This window comes from Adiantum capillus-veneris, chromosome 14, assembly GCF_014529385.1.
Source record: "Adiantum capillus-veneris isolate H3 chromosome 14, ASM1452938v2, whole genome shotgun sequence".
NCBI classification, from domain to species: Eukaryota; Viridiplantae; Streptophyta; class Polypodiopsida; order Polypodiales; family Pteridaceae; genus Adiantum; species Adiantum capillus-veneris.
In genome coordinates, this window is record NC_140944.1 from 4,419,981 (window position 1) to 4,441,355 (window position 21,375).

At 44.3% G+C, this 21,375-nt stretch overlaps 1 protein-coding gene across 7 annotated transcripts in view; it reads right to left on the reverse strand.

Moving 5' to 3' along the window:
* Nucleotides 1-21,375, reverse strand: part of LOC147441824 (catalytic/ hydrolase) — a 200,580-nt gene that overhangs the window by 11,824 nt on the left and 167,381 nt on the right. For 2 of the 7 annotated variants that reach the window (XR_015190155.1, XR_015190154.1), the window contains exon 10: nt 19,457-20,380. The exons of the other annotated variants lie outside the window; for them this stretch is intronic. The gene's annotated coding sequence lies outside the window, so the exon portion shown is untranslated. The remainder of the gene's footprint in view (nt 1-19,456; nt 20,381-21,375) is intronic. 7 annotated transcript variants of the gene reach the window in all.

The window sequence follows — 21,375 nt, forward strand, 5'->3', positions numbered from 1 at the left end:
ACTTGACCATTGTGTTCGAAGAGCTGCGCAGTCACAGGTTGCTTGTCAATCCTAAGAAAAGTGAATTCTTCCTTGAAGAGATCCACTTTCTGGGCCACATAGTCTCAAAGGATGGTGTAAGAATGGATCCCGCAAAGGTCGAAGCTATCAAGACATGGCCAGACTTGAAGACTGTGCACGATGTCAGAAGCTTCTTGGGATTGTGTTCCTACCATAGAAGGTTTATCAGAAATTTTGCAGAGATAGCATCGCCTCTTCACGCATTGCAAAAGAAAGAGGTCACTTTCAGATGGACCCAAAAAGAGATTTCAGCTTTTAGTCTCTTAAAGGAAAAGTTGACTTCAGATCCAGTTATTGTTTTGCCAGATCTCAGGAAGTCATTTGTGGTCCAGTGTGACGCGTGTGGCAGTAGCATCGGAGCAGTGCTAATGCAAGATGGACGGGTAGTAGCCTATGAAAGCCGAATTTTGCAAGGGCCAGAGAGGACTATGCAAGTCTATGAGAAAGAGATCTTGGCCGTGATTCATGCGCTTTCTAGCTGGAAGCACTACCTCTTAGGTGCTGATTTTGTTGTCCAAACAGATCATCAGACCTTGCGATACTTCTTGACACAGTCAAAGTTATCCGAAAAGCATATGCGATGGGCAAACATTCTTTCCATGTTCCACTTCCAGATTATGCATGTGGAAGGCAAGAAGAATGTTGTGGCTGATGCGTTATCAAGAAAGCCACAAATTTCAGCTGTGTCAATTCCTTATCATCATGAGTTAGATGACATGAAGGAACAGTATACTGCTGATGAAGATTTTGCAAGGATCTTTGAACAGTTACAAGAGGGGCAACATCACGAGCACTACCTCCTCAGAGACGGTTTTATGATGATGCATGGCAGACTTTGTGTCACTAGGCCACTGCGACATAAGGTCATGGAAGAGAGTCATGTCCCACCGTATGCAGGGCATCGTGGCATTGATGCAACAGTTAAAGCGGTAGAGATGTTCTTCTATTGGCCTACCTTGAGGAGAGATGTGGATGCCTTTGTGCGAGCATGCATAGTTTGCCAAAAGGTCAAGTTTGACAGGCAAAAGGCACCAGGGTTGTTACAACCACTGCCGATTCCGGATAAGCCATGGGAAAGCATTGCTATGGACTTTATCTTTGATCTTCCAAGGACGCCAACAGGGAATGATGGTATATGGACCATTATTTGCAGGTTCAGCAAGCAGGCCCATTTTATCCCTATCAGGAAGAAGATAAAATCTGATCAGATGGCACGCTTGTTCATGTACAATGTGTTTAAGTACCATGGTATGCCACAATCGATTATTAGTGATCGTGATCCTCGCATGACCAGTTTGTTCTGGAGAGGATTGTTTGAGAACATGGGTACTACGCTCAAGTTCTCGTCTTCGTTTCATCCACAAACTGATGGACAGTCAGAAGAGGCCAATTCTACTGTCTTAGATCTGCTGAAATGCTATGTGTCAGATAATAAGGGCAAGTGGGAACAGTATTTGCCTATGCTTGAGTATGCGTACAATAATACAGTGCATTCGTCTACTGGCAAAGCACCTTTTGAAATTGTTGAAGGCGGCAAAAAGGTTCCTCCCATTTTGCATACAAAGGACAAGATCTTTGAGGCAGATCGATATGTTGAGAACTTGGATGAGATGTATAAGAAGATTAAAGTTGCCTTGGAGAAGACTCAGGCAAAACAGAAAAAGGCTGCTGATCGTCACCGTCGTGAATTGCTACTATCACCTGGTGATTGGGTTCTCTTAAGGTTCGAAAAGGCAAGATTAAAGAAGATGAAGGGCAAGGAACGGCTGTTTCCTAAGCTCAGCATGCGTTACTATGGGCCTTTTCAAGTGCTTGACAAGATCAGCGATGTGGCTTACAGGCTGAAATTGCCTGATGCGTGGAAGATTCATAATGCGTTTCACGTGAGTCTTCTAAGACCCTTCGTGGGTGATGTGCCAGAAGATATGCCAGTTGAGGATCAGCCAGAAGTTGAGGAACTTGATGAGATCCTGGTACCTGAGCAAGTTTTGGCACATAAGGACAGAAAAGTTAAAGGACAAGTTGCAAGACGCTATTTGGTGAAGTTCAAGAACTATCCGCCTATGGATGCAAAGTGGATGGAAGAGCATGAACTGTCAGAGTCACCAAATGTATTGCAGCTTTACCTTGAAGCCTTTGGGTTACAGCCTACTTATGCCCCAACCCAACGTGTGCAAAGGAGGGGTAATGATAGAGCTAGTACATCGAATGTACATATGAATTCAGTGCCATAGATAGAAATGGCAAAAGTATGAAGGCCTCATTAAGTCATTTGTATCTATGTATGTTACGACCTTTCTTGCGGATACATGCGATGATAAAAGAGTGTTGATAGCACAAGATCATCAGTGGCGTGTATTTATGGTATGCAATCGAGGACGTTTGCGATTTCAAGAGGGGGGTATGTCACGAGGACGTGGCAGTTATTAACCATGTCACAGAGATGTGGCAAGTGCTAACCTTGGTTGTTGGTTTCTTTCCAATGGGGTTTATTTTATTTATTTTGAGACCCTCTTTTTGAAGTAGCAAACGGTCGGACATTGTATGGCCAATGTGAACGGTAGATTCACCCGCAGACGGGAAGTGGTCGGCACTAGAATTCGTATGGTAAGAAGATGTCTAGGCTCAGAGCAAGATCATATAGGTCCCCCCGTCGCACTTAGCAAGTTGGTGGATACTAGGAAGTGAACTCAATTAAGGCGTAAAGTCAAGGTGGGACTTCCAACAAAAAGTATCCGACAGTTGGGCCACATTGCATTTTTGGATGCGGTCCCAATGAGGATAGATGGTCAGAAGACCAGTGGGAGCCCAACGGAAGCATCTCCTAAAATTTAGGGAACTGCTATTTTGGGCCACGAAATGTGTTCGCGTCATTACCTTCGGTATGACTAGGGGAACACTTTACAACTCTACCGCGAAGTCAACTGACGCACCAGTTGAGATATTTTTAGCAGGGAAAGCCCAAACTCGGAAACTGGGCGACAAGTCAGCTTGTGAGCGATTCTGCCACTCTGGGAGGCAAAAACGAGCTGCATATCATCAAAGGGGGCGCCATTTTCAGCCACAGGCGGATTGCAACAGGTACAGAAGCTATGGAATGCTTACCTTGCCCTCTATGCACAGTATGGTGACGGGAGTGATGCCCCGCACGCTGCATACTGCTCTCTTTCTCCCCTACGTGCAGTTATGTGATGCCCCACAAGAGGGCTACTCATTTGACTGATGTACAGTTGTGTGGGTTCATGCTTTTGTGCTGAGGCAAGAGCCTCCTTGAGCAGGAACAGGGGTAGCTAACTGCTGCTCCAAAGCAGGCACTGGTGAGGGTCATAACCTCACCGTACAGGTGCAAAATCAGCGCTGTGTATGCGCTGTAATTTGACTGTTTTTCAGCCATACGGACGCCAGAATCATTGGGAATCGTGCCCCACTGGCAAAGGACAGTTAGGGGACTGTTTGGGGCTGAAAACAAGGCAAAAACCAGTAAATACAGCGTGCTGAATTTACTGTTTTTGGACAGGAATCAGAGGGTATACGACAGTGCAAGCGAGTTCCAGCAGGGGAATTGGTTTCGCGCAAGTTTTGGGGCTGTTATGCTGCCGAAATTTGGCCAAATCAAATGGTATCTAGGTGGATACATGTGAAGGATTCCCAGGACCTTACCTTGTAATTTACCCTCCTAAAGAATAAAGAAATACCGAAAGGGGCGCCAATTTTGGGGCCTACAGGTTGTCGGCGTCTGCTCGGAGCATTCTAGCTTCCGAGCCGTGTGTGAGTTGAAGTGTTAACTCCCGTCGCAGGTTCTCTTTGCAAAGTGCTCTGTGTGTGTGTATAAAGTAAAGAATTTCGGGTGAAAGCCAACGCCTACCGCCCTACGGGCCGGTTTCAGTTTCCTCTTGGCGGGATTCATCGATTGAATCCATGTGTGCTGCAAATAAAGGAATCGCACCCTTTGCAAGAAGAATCGTCTGAGCTCTGATACCACTTTACTAGACTTGGACACCCCAAGTCGAAGATCTAGAGCAACACACATGAGAGAAACTGAAAATAATTGAGTTGAATTGAGAGAGAGAGAGGTTGAGAGAGAGAGAGAGAGAGAGAGAGAGAGAGAGAGAGAGAGAGAGAGAGAGAAGAAGAAGAAGAAGATTGTTTTTACGTCGTAGGATATTCCAAGAGACCTTAAAGATCTATCAGAGAGAGAGAGAGAGAGAGAGAGAGAGAGAGAGAGAGAGAGAGAGGACATGGCACGACAAAGTTCCATGTCCAGATGCACTTGCCCGAAAGACTCGCGCCCCTTCTTGGTATTTCTTTATTATAAGCTTCAACAAGTACAATGTCCGAGGGTCCTCTCTTTGGCAAGCTCCCAAGCTAATACCCTTTGATTAGAGCCCTTGGCACACTTGTAAAGGTCCCCGGCCTTGCTTAAAAGCAGTTACATGAAAAGCATAAGTCTAAAATCCCAAAGGCCATCCGTACGCGCTGCCATGAGAGCACCTATCTCCGCACATCGCGCCTCAAAACACGGGCATCCGTATAGCCTGCCACCCCATCCGCTCTTTACACAATTCGGTCCTGTTGCTTTATTTTCTAAGGGTTTAGGCCCCTCAGCCGGGTTCCATAAGTTGGGAGGGTTTAGGATTTTAATTCCTAAGCCATCTGGGCCTCTTGGATAAGTTCTATAAGTTGGTAAAACTTCTTATGACTCTTTTACTAGGGTTTAGACCCTTTTATGTCCTTTTAGGCCATGCCACATCATCACTTTGTGATACTCAACCATTGTCTGCTCTGGTATGGTTCATAAACAATCTTCCTCGTCCAAAAGGACCCTCCTGTAAAACTTGCACTTTGATTTTAATCCAAGAAAAATGTGTCGTCCTCTCGATAATTGCAGAAAGAACATGTTAACGCAAAGTGGCCCACTCTTCAAAGAAACGTCTAGAAATCTCCATGGAACAAACATGAATAAATGGGCAAGCAAACTTCCAAATACTGAGGCATCTGCTACTGCCACAACTGAGGAGACTCACTCTCCTGCTCACCCCAATAGTGCCTATTGTAAGAGACACTTGTGACTGAATAACCAAGGAATTCAAAGCCTCTTGCACTGGCCTATCCTGGAGACTTAGGCTGAGCCTAAACCATTATCAAATGCTGGTCCTCATGCTCTATCTCTCTATCCAATTTCTCTTGAGACACCTCTCGATCTTGATCATGTAACCTCTCCTTAGGAGGTCTGTCTGGCGGTTACTCTGCCTCATCCTCATTGCTCGTTTGTGAACAAGTATAGGCTATACATGTCCTTGTCTACCTACTTGTCTCTCTCTCTCTCTCTCTCTCTCTCTCTCTCTCTCTCTCTCTCTCTCTCTCTCTCTCACAGCAGCAGGAGGACAGGTTGATGTAGTCACCTCCTATGTCTACCTTGGCATCACATTCACCAGCCTACCAGGACCCTTCACTATGAGGCAGGCTGCTGCTGACAGGCTCACCCGAGGATATGCAGCTCTGGCCATGCTAGAGCGGAGATGCCACCAGGCACACTTTCAGGAACCCCGCACGAAGGGGTGGCTTTTCGACACCTTAGTCACCCCGGCCTTGATGTACTCGGCGGCAGTATGGGCGCCAGGATTGACAGCTGACCAGTGGACACAGCTTGAGAGGCCACAGATATGTATGATCTCACGCTTGCTCCGCAGCAAGAAGACAGTGCCACATGACATTATTAGAGCCGAGCTCGCCACACCACCCATGGTGGTAGAGGCACTATTCCAGACAGTCTGCTTCATCCAGAGGATGAGAGAGCTACCTCCTGACAGACTTACTCGTAGAGCATTTGGGGCAACTATACAGCTATCAGAGAGTGGGCATGAGAGAGCATGGTACTCACAGGTCAGAGCATGGTTTGAGGGACACGGTCTTGACATGGAGAGCCTACCACCTTTCCAGTACGACCCCCACTCACCATATGTTCACCTCTCTCGCAGTGAGAGGAACTTGGTACTGAGACAGGATCTGTGGCAGCTATACACTAGGAGAGTCTGGGAGTCACCTGGCTTGGGGACGAGGATGTCAGATTACAGAGACCAGTTTCTCACCATATTGTCTGGGGGGTTCATACAGAGACCACGCTACATGGACACATATATGCCACATAGCTCACGGGTGGCGATTGGTCAGCTGAGAGTGGCTTCACACAGGTTAGAGATTGAGATCGGGAGACATACTGGTGTCCCCAGGGAGGAGCGCGTCTGCAGAGCCTGCACAGAGGAGGTGGAGAGTGAGGAGCACTTTGTATGTAGATGCAGAGCATACACTGAGATCAGAGGCAGGTATGAGGCCCTATTCAGAGGACAGCCCACTCTCCGAGAGATCATGGACTCTCGGGATCAGAGACAGCTCGGACGGTTCTTACTAGAGATACAGAGCCATCGGGACACACTACTACAGCCACACACAGCTACACAGACAGAGGGGAGACAGTCGTAGCTCACAGACTTCTTTCAGAGGATTACCGCCCCTCCCCCACCAGACACTCAGAGGGGAGTGACACTCCCACAGGCGGAGGTGAGCCGAGCTAGACGACGACCACGAGTCACAGGCTACAGGGGCGCACGCTCCCACCACCGACAGATCGAGGAGATCCGAGCCCGGGAGCGCCGTGCCACTGAGGAGCGAGTGGCCCAGATGAGGGCCGACCCGACAGCTTTCATCCGGGCAGCCTTGGCACCAGACCCGTCCATGTACCACATCTTACATCCCCCCATTAGTACAGGATGGAGCTAGATAGCTTGATGCATTCTCATGATTGTACTACCTTGAGCATATAGACATGCATATACCCCTAGAGATAGAGCTCCATCCCTCCTCAGATACCCCACTACCTACATTCAGTTTAGTTTTGTATCAGTTTTGTTTCATTTGTCTTTCCGATAGACGGATGACATACACACCATGTACATTTGATTTGTCTCATAGGCCGATTTCGGCCTGACATAGACGTTAAAAATCTTTCTTTCTTTCTTTCTTTCTTTCTCTGTGTTTGATCAACACTATGCTGTTGCTGAGCACTCTACTACTACTGACTACGACCCCTGTGATCTGTACCATGATGTCGAGAAGGGCCTCGCTACTGTGCAAAACTCTATTGGGTATGTTGTGGCTGTGAGGCAATCCCTCACCAAATGCCCCATCTCATGAAATCTAAGGCACTGCTTTGGTTTTCCCATAATCACAATCCTCTACGAGTGTAACACCCCTTTCCACTCAAAAGTGATGGTATATGGAAACTCTATAGAAGGGGTGGTAGCCACCTTTATAGATGGCATAGCTGTCTGGCGTTGTACTGAATATATAAATGGTCTCCCAGAAATAGAACCCATCTGCCTCAGCATGTCTGGCAACCAAAACTTTGCACATAGCTCTCAAAAAGCATTTCTTACAGGGTTCTTCTGGAGCTGGCAGCTCTACTTGAAAGCAACTAAAGTAAATTCCTACCACGGATGTAGAAAAATCAATTTATCCTCGAAGGGGAAAGGAGGGCAGTTGACGGACCTATAGGCAAGCTCATGTGATGAGAAAACAACACTGAAAGTATGTTTGCCCACTAGGATGCCGTCCTCCATGTGCCTTCATCTGAAGCAGCTTGATTGCACTTCAATCATTCCTAGATCTTGACCCGAGCGTAGATGCATCCAAGAAGACAACCGACAACACCTCTTTGAGAGAGAATTTCAATACAGTCACTTATCTTGTGTGCTAGATCATTTAAGATGACAGAAGATGGTGCCATAATACACGAGAAAGTAGAGCCCACCAAGAGGCAATAGATGATGCTCCCATACAAACCTTTTCTACCTCACCCCTCGAACCCACGAAGTCTGTGAAGAGTGTGTGTGTGTGTATGTGTGTGTGTGTGTGTGTGCCGCGTTCTGTGTGTTTAGGGTTTTCTGTGTGCCCGCAGCCCTCTACGTCTAAGGTTTTCTGTAGCGCGAACATGCTTGTGTTGTGGGTTTCTTGCCAGCACAAACCCTAACTGCGTTTTCCCATCTGCTGCTCTGCTGTATAGTGACAAGCTCTACTGCCTGGTGACGAGGTGCACCTGTGCCATCTGGTGGGCTGTGTAGCATACTCAAAAATTGTTGTACGTACTTCTGTGTGCGCTTGTTTAGTGTATATACCTGCAGGTGGTCACAGTACAGGGCATAAACCTAATTCGCAGGACTTTTGTACAGCTAGGGATAGGTGCAGCTTCCTGTTCGTCAATTGTGGATACATGTAATTGTTTTTGCGGTCTCTATATACAGCTACAGTGTTACAGGAATTTTGACTGTGCTTGGTTTCTTAGGTGTTTGCTCCTTGAGTAAGGTGTTTTTGCTATATGTTCGATTTTTTGTGTGTTTTTAAGTGTCACAAAGCTATGGGAAGCTTCTCGGAGACCACGTCCAAGATCAAAGCTTGTTTATATGAGGACTTTGAAGAAGCTCGGAAAACCTGGAATGCTCCTCCTCCTCTCTCGAAGTTCGCATTCCTGTGCAAGAACTCATGGATCCGATTGCGCAATATGCCATGAATACAGGCATTTTGCTTTTCCCGGGAACGATGTCTACTGCACAGGATGTTGGGCAATGGGTTGACTTTTTGCTCAAACGCCAGGCTGTCCGGGGGGCTTACTTTGGAGCTTGAGGATTTTACGAAGTCTTTTTGGTGGATACTGATGCTAGGAACTTGTTGTTGGAAATGTCTCCATTGTTTTTTGGTATGCAGATGACTCATGTCCTATCGTGGGCATTGACCAAGGACTATCAAAGTCTTATTCGCCACAAATGTCCGGTGTGGGTGGAAATAGTGGATTTCCTCCGCACATGGAGACACTTTCTACCACACTTGGCTGCACAACTCAGGAAGGTGGTATGTCCCCCAAAACTGGATGCGAATACCAATAGGTTTTGTATTCTATGGGACACTGACAGACCTACACCGGAATGCAACATGGTTGATTCGGGGGACCCGTGGGTGGGTAAGAGCCCATTTAAACTTAATGAGGCAAGTTTGCAAATTCATGTTTCCGATCTGGAAAATTTGGGCATATGCAATCTGAGTGTCCTGGACTAATTTTGCAGCCACCTCCTGCAGCAGTCCCATCACTTGCTTTTGTCTCTACTGATAAATCTCTTGGTGAGGCTAAGAAAAATGGAAGCTTGGTTGTTAATGCAACTCCCAATGTGGAAAAAGGGAAAGCTAAGCCATCGCACTCTACAGCCCTGGGTAATGGCAATGCTGCGAAGGGTAAAAATGTGGGGTCTAGCGAGTCTGGTGCTTAGGTGGTACCCAAAAAGACGGTGAAGATTCGCACTCCTCCTTCTCGTAATTATGTTCCACCTATAAATACAAATAAGAATGTATCGTTCAAGCAGCTTCGATGAAATGACAATTGTATGCTGATTGATGCATGGGAAAAGCGATGCATTCTTATACAGATGTACTCATTGGTGAGACTTCTACCCTAATTTGAATCCTGCAAAAAAATGTTCCGTAATGACTCAATGCATTGACTCTTGCACAAATGTGGTAGAAGAAGACGTGCACATGGGGACGTCTATATAGTTCCTCTTGTTTTGTTGCCTTTGTACATATGATCTCTCATGCTTGATCATCAGATGCATCTCGTTTAATGTGCATGGGTTATGCAGCCTTGATAAATGGCGACTAACCTGGCACTATGTAAATACATGGAGGGCTGATATAGTAGTTTTGCAAGAACATAATCAGCCCGAGTTTGTGGGTCAGTGCACCTATTTTGCGGTTTATTGGACTGCGTATGCGGGTTTGCATGATTACTCCGGAGTTATGATATTGGTTCGGCATGAGCTTCAGCCAATTTTGGTGAGTAATGATCTGAGGGGTCGTTGGATGGTGGTGCAATGTTTGTTAAATGGTTGCATTTATGAAGTTGGAGGTGTATATGCATATACAGCTTCTAGGCAAAGGATTACTCTATGGCGAGATATCTCTTCTTATCCATGGACATCCAATGCACTCCTTTGTGGTGATTTTAACAACTTCCTGACGTGTATGATAGCAACATAGGTAATTCGCATATGTTGCTTGTGGAAAGACAAGCATGGAATCATCTCCTTGCTTCTGCGCAAATGCTTGATTTATGGCATTCCCTCCATCCGGATCTCCCGGGTTTTACTTTTCAACATACTGCTCATCACTCATATCGTGCACGTCTGGATAGATGGTATGTTCTCCACAGACAGCAATATGATGATTTTGTGTGTGATATGAAGATGGATTGCACTTTGCAGTTATCGTGGATAATCACCCTGTGTTGTTAAATTTGTACTTTGGGTAATCACTTTGTGATAGGCCTCTCTATCAGAAGCGTCTGCTACATAGTAATGATGCATATCTTAAGCATGACACCTTTCGAGATAAAATTTCTGGGCTTGTCCCTTGATTGCTCACATGCATCTTGATCTCAATGTCGCGTGGTTTTCGTTTTGCGATGCAAGTGCAATCTGCCATTGAGGATTATGGCAAACAATACCGACATTTGACTCGTGGCAATGTTAAGGATGCCAAGCAGGTTTGTCAACATTTGCAAGTATTGGCTGACTCCAGGCCTTTAACTCAATATGAATTATCGGAGTTGTGTGAAGCTCGAGTATGCACACAGCTTGATGATAAACGGAAGATTGAAAAATGGCAGACGCATGCTCGCCAACGGGCTTTTGTTGATAAAGGATGTGCTTTAAAGCAATTTTTCAAGCATTTGCATCACATGAAGGTTTCTCAAGATATTCGGCGTGTAAAGCTTTCTTCGGGTGCTTGGACATCCTCTATCCATGAACTTGTTGATGCCATGGTCTCGCATTATAGACAGGTTTTTGCTGCTCCTCCTCGAGAATCGCCAATGGTATGTCAATCAAGACAGTTGTTGTTATCTCATGTACGACCAATCATCTCTTCCCATGATGCATTATCTCTTGAGGAACCTTTCACTGATTCAAAATTGCATAATGCATTGCTTTCATTGGGCCGTTGGAGTTCCTTGCTGGGATGCGCTTATTGTGGAGTTCTTTCTCTCTTTTTGGGTCTCTGAAAGAACCGTTACTTTTCATGATGTATGTTGCATGGGAGAAACAAGATTTGCCAGTTTCTTGGAAAGAAGGCTTGCTTAAATTGTTGCGCAAGCAGGCACTTTGTGAGCATTTCGCACACTGGAGACTGATATGTTGATGCCTGTAGTGTATAAGAGATTGGCTAAGTTGTTGGTTATCCAGATTAAGGATATTCCTTTTGAAGGAATACATCAAGCTCAATATGTTTTCATAACACGCTGTCAAATCAATGACAACTTGGCTAATGTTCTGATTGGCATGGAATATGCAAAGTACACGCAGCAGATGTACTTGTAATGCAAGTTAATATAGAAAAGGCTTTTGATACTGTAAAATGGGACTACATTGTAGCCACGATGCGTTGTCTTGGGTTTGGTCCTAAATTAGCCAATATTGTTTATTTCTTGTATGCTCGCAGTTCATCTACAAGGCTTCTTAACGGTGAGTTGACAAATTCTTGGCCTCTTGGTTACTCAGTTCGACAAGGATCTCCCCTTAGTGCATTGTTATATGCCATTGCCACACACCCTTTGTTGATGTAGATCACTTGACTTCTGTCGGTTGTCTTCATGGCCTGCAGTTACCATCAGGGCGCAATTTTGTTGGGCGGGCTTATGCTGACAACTCGTTGTGTACGCCCTGTAACTGCCACACTGATGTTCGGATAATTATGGAAGCTTTAAACCTGTATGAGCTTGTTGCTGGTCTTCGAGTCAACTTTCATAAATCGAAGCTTCTCCTGCTAAATTCTTGTGATTGGCATGAGTTGCTGCGGCCAGGAGAGATTGTTCCTCTGAATGTGATTGTGAGGCATTTGGGGTATCCAATCGGCTGGAATGTCACTCATGCTCAAAAAGTGGATTGGGTTATGTAACATTTGAATGCCAAATTGCATTGTTGAAAGCTGTCTACATGGCCATTGCATGTTCATTTGAGAATTGTCCAAAGTATCATGATGGCATATATATAGTTCTATTTACCGTTGTTGTATTGGCCTCGACATTCTCTCGCTTCACTCATGTCATTGTAGCGGAGATAATGTGTCGTGCTTTCTACAATGGGTGCTCCTCAATGCAATGTGCGTGACATCTCACTCCGATAGATTGACAACAAAGAAAACAAGGAACAACAGGGAAAACAACGCAGCGACTCAACAATGGAACCTGAACATATGGGACTCGACTAACTCAAAAAGACCGATACAAACTCTGGCATGGTAGCACACTCGGCTCCAGCCAAGAACTCATGGGTACAATGGGGTGTCGAGGCTGACGCTAGACCATACAAGAAGAAGATGATAATAATGACTCAAAATAACTACGCATATGTACAACCATAAAGAGCCACCAACCGCTAATAAATATCCAGTCCAGCTAAGTCTATCTCCAAACTGTGGTGGTGGTGACCTGGCCACGGTGTCCACTAGACCTCTGCAATGTGTCACTGCCCAGACGGAAGTCCATCTAGTGTGGATTCCAGCTCAACTGTACTAATTGTCTGTCCTGTGCCCGTGACATTGTAGTCCTGCTATACAGGTTGCCCGCCACAAGTCCGCTCACCATCTTGGTGAGAGAAACACTAAAAAACTGCAAAAAGAAACTACTAGCCACTGCATATGTACAAGAGAAAGCTGAGCAAAGCAGTCTCGTCTTGTCACCCAAGGGAAAGAGTCATTGCCACTGCTGCATCAAAAGTATCCGCGTTCGGAGGAGCCATCAAATAGAGTGTGGGAGGCTTTGCTACTGGATTCTGCTCTGAACAAACTGGCTCCTTGTGGCTGGAGCAGACACCTGCTACGCAACGGATGGAAGCACCTGTCCTGAAGTGTACTCAGGCCATCTACTAACACAGCCATGACGGTGTGCACCAACAAGGCCGTCGCAAGGAACACTGTCGGTTGCCTCTGTGGCAAGGAAGGGGGCTGTTGAAACCCCTGCGAATAGTAGGGAAACTGCTAAAGTTGACCATATCCAATAGGAGCCTGTGTAGAGGGTTGCACGAAATGTGTATAAACACCCGGCTGTGCATACCCAATAGAAGGATGTACCTGTATCCCCTGCTCCTGCCATCCATATCCCCTAGCAACTGGAGGTTGAATCCCCAGGTCTCCGTGTAGTAGCATCTCATGAAATCCTTGCACCTGAGCGCGGAGGTCGTCAATGATTTGAGACTTCACTTTTAATGCATGTCGCAAGGCAAAAATAGTAGTGTCTCTATCAACAATCGCACTCTCTGCGACACACAGAGATCCCTCCATAGCCGCGTATGTGGCGGAGCGACACTGATGAGTAGCAGCCAACCGCTTTGCTCTAAGCTCAATGGTAGCAATAGCCTCTCTCGACTCCTGCAGTATCTCCTCAGATAGCCAAAAGAGTGAGGTAGAGTCCGTTACTGCTGAAGATCCCGCAGCAGTGTTGGGTGGGAGAGGGATGGCAAGTGGCACTTCTGGTCGTGACTGGGAGCATGCCTCTCTGGTGGAGTAGAGACTGGTGGAGTGGCTACAACAACAAGGATAGGTATAGGAGAAGAGATAACTGCAACAGTGTCAAGGATAGGCTGCAACAGTGTTAGGTGGGAGAGGGCTGGCAAGTGGCACTGCTGGTGGTGAACTGGGAGCATGCCTCTCTGGTGGAGTAGAGACTGGTGGAGTGGCTGCAACAAGGATAGGTATAGGAGAAGAGACAACTGCAAGCGGGGTGCGGGAGCTAGTCACTGTGGTAGGAGTGAAAATGACAGAAGTAGAGAGAGGGACAAACACACACTGTAGAAGCTGCAACTGGAACATACATAGTGTGATCCGAAACACCCGAGCATACCACCGGCTTAGTAAACGAGTAGCGGGAGTATACGAGGTGCACCGTATAGGGTGCTTCACCCGAAGCTGCCGACTCTCTGATACTAGCAATGATATTAGAGATTCTACTGCGTCCTTCACCACTCTAGCCCTCTTCTTTTTCTTCTTCTCCAGGTAGATCCTCCGCATTCTCCTTCGAAAGTTGTGAGTAGATTCTAGTAGCCGGTTTTAATGAAGGAAAGCTTGTCATCCCCATAGCATGACCAATGCGTATAGCATTAAGTGTGTGACCTCGTACTTTGGGCAAAAGCTTCAGAACCTCATGGACCATATCCACGGGAACATCAGTAGGTAGATCTGCCTCTGCCAAAGCCGTAAGACTTAAGGTTTGTAGCTGATCTCTTGATAAAAGTTTGTGAAGGGATGCATGAGGCTGCTGTAGGTGAAAAGTGAATCTTGCTTGACTTTTTGATGTGCAGGCCTCCTGATTTGATGGTTGAGCACCTGAGTGTGGCCTTGCTTTTTGCCTTCAAATATTTGTCCTGTTCTTTAGAAGACTCGGAATCAGAGCCAGAATCTGACTCAGACAAGGACTCTAGAGATGCTTTGTAACTCTCATCACTGTGATCACTTGAAGAAAATTCTGTGAGTCCATGGCTTGTGTGTTCAGCCTCTTCCTCTGCAGAACTCCCAAATTGATCAGACAAGGCCTCTGTCGCAAGGTCTTTTTACGGGGGTGCTATCATTTAACTAGCGAACAACGAGCAACCAAAAGCGAGCAAGGGGAAAAATTCATTGGAGTCCCATATCTTTATTGTTTTAAAGCTTTGGACGGCTACAAAAATTCAAATTGAGCTAGTCAATTGCAACATTGGAGCTAAGCTTGTTATGGAATGCCACTTGCCCCATCTATTTCAAGCTCATGATATATTCGTTTGTTTTCTCTTAAGTGCCATGGTATGTTTTGATTCGCCTCTCAATTAGAAAGACCACTACCAATCTAGAAAATACTCTTCCAAGAACCACATGCTTCTTGAGTTGTATAAAACCATTTTGGATTTAGAGAACAATCAAGTACTCGCTTGTACGAACTATTATCTTTCCCATAACTGATAGTAAAGCTTTGATGAGAGGATCTGATACAACCTCTCTCTCTCTCTCCCCTTCCTCTTCAGTATCAGGCTCATTGGATAGTCTTTTGAGGTCTCTTGGGATCGTTCCTATGACACAAAAGTCTCTCCGTTTCTCCTCTCTCAAAATCTTGACAATTTTACCATTTGTTATGAAGTCCGCTGAATATTAGCTCAACCTTGTGATGGGAATATGGATTTTCCTATTTGCTACACCAATAGATAGCTAAACAATGTGGGAAAGAATTACACAATTACTAAGTGAAAGGGCCTATGCCAGTGGTTTACGCTATTAAAAAATTTAGGCACTATTTAATGAAAAACAAGTAGTCAAGCATTATTGCATTTGGTGATCAAACCACACAAATCAAGGAGGATTGTTAGGGGATTTCTCATATTACTTTTTGATTTAGTAGTCAAAAAAGGGTACTATGCATCGAGGAGCTAACAATAATTCTTGGTAAAGCTCATGTAGGTATAGATGACAATTTTCAAGATGAATAGATTCCTTGATGGTCATCTAAATCGGTTCCTCTCATGAATTTTGCTCAAATAAATTCAAAGGAGACCTTGATTGAACAAAGAAGAGCGATTTTAAAGTTGGGAACTTTCAATTACTTGCAATCTAGTTGTACCATAGGGGAGGAGATGGAGCTTATGCTTATGTGTCAATCCTGAAAAACAATGCTCATGGCTATAGGAGATACCCATTCCTCATTACATCAAACAATGTAAAGAGTGACGAGATTAGGGGTCTACTAGTCTCAAATTCAAACAACAATTCATGAATTTATTTAGCAATGCACAAGTGCCAAGAAACAACATCTGGCGTGGGGAAATATAATATATGGCAGATATTGCTCTTCCAAGTGTTCGAACCATCCACCTGTTGTGCTTGCGCTAGCGCGCGCTTCTCTTTGTCACCTGTGAGCTTGAGGACTTGCAATGCCAAATTTTGCTGACCTAGGTCGATTTGCCCTTGACGCAATAGTTTGATCAAGTAACTATATACCTACCCCTGCTCATGATTGATCGATCAATCCATTGTTATCCATGGGGGCAGCTTCTCGAAATAGCCAAGATTAGAAAATACTACATGCATGATACCCAGCAAACAACACATGAATTCATGCTTGTTATCAAGTGCTCTTCATGCCATTCCATTGCACAACAATGCACCCTTTCCCTTAAGGCACAGGAAGCTGCTTTCTTCTGTTGAGGAATACATGTGTGGAAGCCATTGATTTGGTCAATCCATGCAGAGATGGCCCCTCAGATCTGGCCTCGATGCATGCTCCTGTGGATTCTTGTGATGTACGAAAGTGATAGAATTTTGCACCGTACAGGAGGGTAAAAATGCGCCGCTCATGATGCCAAGCTTCTCATGACACCCCTCTACGCTCTACGTTAATATCCTGTAATTACTCAAAAAAAAAAACATTCCCTTTGCCAACCTGAATGAGCTCCCTTTGTCAGCTTGTACTGGCAGCAAATGGTACAATTTGTAGCCAGTAGTGGAAGCGAATGGTATGCCATGTTGTAGCCTATAGTGGGAGTATGCGAGTGCATGGGCTTCTATAATATAGCTGTAGCATGTAGCGGGAGTAGGCGAGCGCATTAATATTGGAGTTACAGTTTGAGGGCTCTCCGTTTTATAGTACCTCCTCGTTCCTCTCCATGGTTTTCATCAAACATGCCTGGCCAACGACCTGACCTGTTTGTGCCCTTTGCCCTACCCCATGCTGAGCTGCATCCTACTAGTGGGTCTCAAAATCACCCTTGTCATTGCTCTTGGTCAACCATAACTAGATTGAGTTGATCCGATCCTTGAGCCTACATCAAGCACTTGAAATTTGCCTTTCCAAACGATGTCTGCCAAGGCTTGGTGATGAAAACCTCCTTGAGCTTTCACCAAGGACTTTTACCTTGTGTTTCCAAACGCTGTCTGCCACGGCCTGGTGATGAAAACCAATCCTTGAGCCTTCACTGAGGACTTTTACCTTGCATTTCCAAACGTTGTCTACCAAGGCTTCATGATAAAACTAAACCTTGAGCCTTCACCAAGGTCATTTAACTTGCATTTCCAAACGTTTTCCATCAAGGCTTGATGATGAAAAGATGCACACAACCCCTCAAGGCAGATAACGTATAATTCTTGAGCACCAAACTCTACCCCTTTCAACTTGCGAGTCAAAAAGCTATCCAATAATGGCAATGAGGACAATCTTAAATCTTTCAAATTTATTGAACCCAGAACCATCTAGCTTGAAAGGGGCAAAATCTCATTCCAGCTTTCCTTTGATATGGTGACAATCACTCTTAGTGGCTCTTAAGACCAAATACAATCAAAGCTCTTCAACATGAAGTGTCTTTAAAGATCATTACAAGTCATTAGTTGCATTTGCATTTGAGAAGGCAAGAAAAAACCCTTGACATTTATTTTTATGGAGTTGGCCCATCATCTACAAGTTCTTTTGCAAGTAAGAAAAAAATCAGTTAGCTCCATAGAGCTAACTTCTCTTCATGGATAAGAACATTTCTTGTTTACAAGCTCATGATCAATAAATGAAACCCTCAGATATGAGAACCATGTAGACTTCAACCTTTTGTTGCTTTCAATGCACTCATTAAGTGGTGTAGTAGTCTCATGCCACTCCTCTATATTGAGGAATACCTCCCCACCCAATTCTCTACCGTTAAGCATGTAATGTAGGAGACTATTTTAATCCATGGCATCATGCACCCTTTTGACAAGCTTTTCAAAACATCATTTTAATCCGTGGCATCATCATACCCTTTGACAAGATTTTCATAACATCATTCCTAATGTGGTGGGAAGATAACAACAATCACTATGCATACATAGGAAAGAGTTTTGGCATTCCAACGCAGCATGTTCTCATGTCTATCATAAGGCTATCATGTGACCCAAAGAAGACTTGGAACTCATTTAGCATTTTCCTAAAGCTAATAAATATGCATGAAGTCTTATCATCCATTCCATTCACTCCATCTACATCTCTATTAAATGATAAGTGATGAGTCTATTAAGATACTCATTGTACATAGGAGACAGTAGGTCATGAATATCTGCAGAGGGCTTGGGAGCATTGTTAGTCAAAATGGTTCATTCAGTAATTATTTTACATTATTTTTATACTAGTGAAGCTATGTTATAGATGGTTCTTCTCGTAATTTCTATATACTCATCTCTTGTTTAAACTGAGAAAAAACAAGGGCTAGAGAAGACAAAATTCAAAATACTCTAAAGGGAGGTTCCTTTTCAATAGCAACCTAAAAAGGAGAAATTTGAATATATATAATACCTTTTATGAGCTTTTTGTTTTCTTTATAAATGTGAAGTGATTTTCTTCTTCCACATGAATACTTCATGTCTTCCAAACTTGTCGATTTCTATTCAAATTGACACGAGGTAAAATTTAAAGAGTTTTCTCAAGAGCCCCAATAAGCCTCAAAAATCATCATTGACTAGCTAGATCACCAATCCCTTGAAGGAGATTTGATTAGTGTACTACTATAATAGGAAAGATAATACAACTCAAGTCAGGCTTATTTAGAAGGATATGCCTAAAAGAATGAGTTCACATTGTTGTCATAAAAAATTGGATAGCCATTATTGATGATTTAAGGAGTAAAATGGGAACTACTATATAGATACACCAATATGAGAATCACAAGGATACTATTCCTTGAGAGGGAGTGAAAATACAACAAGGCTGGTCAATTTTTCTATTGTCACCTTTGTAATGGCACCTTTCAATTGTATGGGTATTACATTTTCTCTTACGTCCTTCAGTTTCGCGACTAGCAATCCATTTACGCATTGTCAAGAAATTTACAACTTTAATATTAAATTAACAAGTATAAGTTTTGATTTACTGTGGGTGAAAAATAAATATTAAATCATAACATGAGACATATTCAAAATAGTTTTTTTATAATCCTTCAAGTCTTGTAAGGTAGATAAATATAAAAGCTAGTGAATGCATAATAATCATGGGAGACATGTATATATTGGTTAGTGAGGTAGATGAGATATTAGATAGTGCAACATACATGTGAAAATTTATTATGATCTCCAAAATTTCAAAAAAAAGTACGCTTGTATTTTCATAGTATTTTAAGGTGAAAAGAATTGATACTAAAACTCCATTGATCCAAAAAATTTCTTTTATATATGAGCTAATTTAATCTTGCGCTACAATCGATATTTTAAAAAAAGCATTCAATATAATGCATATATGAAGATACAATGCACAAGGAGTATGATTTCAAAAGGGAGTCATATGTAAGAAACAAAATTCCACAGAGGGATGGTGTGGTTAATGCACCTTGTGCCTTGCATTTCTTTGCTCGCCTTTTTCCTATTGCTTGCGTTTCATCGCTCGAGAAGTGATATTATCCTTTTTACGACTTTGCTTGCTTCTTCCAGCCATAGTGAGTTGCTGTGTGCAAAGTACTCTATGTGTCACTCTATCTCAAGAGCGTACATTCAGCATTGTATCCACAGAAGCGTACATTCACTCCACAATAGCTTACATCGTGTAAAGATGCTGCATAGCTGTGCTGATTGATACTGTGAATCCTGAATCTAATGCAAAATGCTGAGCAGGAGCCGCAGAGTGGGGTCGCTGGGTAGGAATCATCTGAAGAGAAGATGTGACAGCGCCAGTAGTAGGCACAAGTTGAAGAGCAGCAAGGTGTGAGGCAGTAGTCGCGAACCCGGGGTCTTGGTGAGGAGGAATTAAGGACGAGAGCACTGTATGTATAGGTATTATAGAGGCCAGGCTGAAGTCAGGTAGATAAGGGCGAGGACATGGGTAGGGCCGAGGGGTTGGTGAGGGTCGAGGGAAGAGGGTAGAGGTGAGGCTGAAGGTAGGGACGAGAAGACGAGGATATAGGCGAGGAAGAGTTGGAGAGGGGCGAGGGGTAGGGTAGGGATGAGAGGGTTAGGCAGGGGCGAGAATGCGTGGGTAGGGGCGAGGGAGAGTAGGATAGGGGCGAGGGGGTAGGGGAGGATAGGGGCGAGGGAATGTAGGATAAGGGCGAGGAAGTGTGGATAGGGCCGAGGGGGTAGGGGGTAGGGTAGGGGCAATAGAGAGTGGATAGGGCCAGGAGGTTGATTAGGGACGACAGAGGAATGTTAGGGGCGCTTTGGCAGGGGAGAGATTGGTTGGGATCTTGCAATTTTAGGCGGTGAAAAACACATTGTCTTGAGCATTATTCTGCCATAAATTAGAAGGTTGCAGCATCCTCTGCAGCATCAAAACTTTCCTCAGCCCCAATAGCTTTAAATTACACACACAAACTCTGCAAAATGCAGAAGGGGAGAGGAAGAAACCCCTCTGCATTTTGATATTAAGTGCTTGTGAAGAGAATCCGATAAGAAAAGGCTGCATATCACACAGCATCGCCTTATGCATTCAAAGCAATGATGATATCACTTTCACTGCCAGGAGAGAGAGATGGTTTTGTAAAACATTGGCAAAGTAGACACATACGGCTATGTCACAAGGGCTAACAAATAGACAGCAACTTAATCACATGTGAGATGAAGATCGTAATTAGGAAGGATACTCTGAAAAAGGGAACACTAGGAAGGGAAGTGGCCAATGCAGTTTAAAAATGAGAAAGCTCCAGGAGAAGTATCCAAGTGGACAATTCGAAACCTCAGGGCAACTGAATAAAGATATGGATCAATTAACCAAATTGGAGAATGTGTAATGATAGAACATACTTCGTTAATTGTACAGAGCAAGAAACTCATGAGACAGAAAATGGACCTAGTCATAAGGAAGAACATTGTTTGACATTGGGTCAAAGATGAAGGTGAGGCAAAGGCTGTGATGAAGAATGATAGAAGTGAGCTGAATAGGTGGCAGGTTGGTAGGGAGCACAAGGCGCTTTACATCTACCTAAATGAATGCGGGAGAAGGCACACTGTCCGTGCAGGTAAAAGTACTAGTGGGGAGAGAATACCAACTTATGGCTTATGGTGAGGGGTAGTAGCATTTGATCCTGGAGCCATTTACCAATGGCAAGGAAACACCTTCCAGAGTTACTAACTCTATCGCTCCCTGTGGCAAAATCTCATGTACCCTCTATGGCCCTTGCCAGGCTAGGACCAACTTCTTGGCTTTTTTCTCATATCGAGCTTGATACAGTAGCACAAGCGATTCTTCCATTATTTTTGGCTTTCAGAGATGGCAATCATGTCGCGCCTTGCGACGAAGCTGCTCTGCTTCTAGAG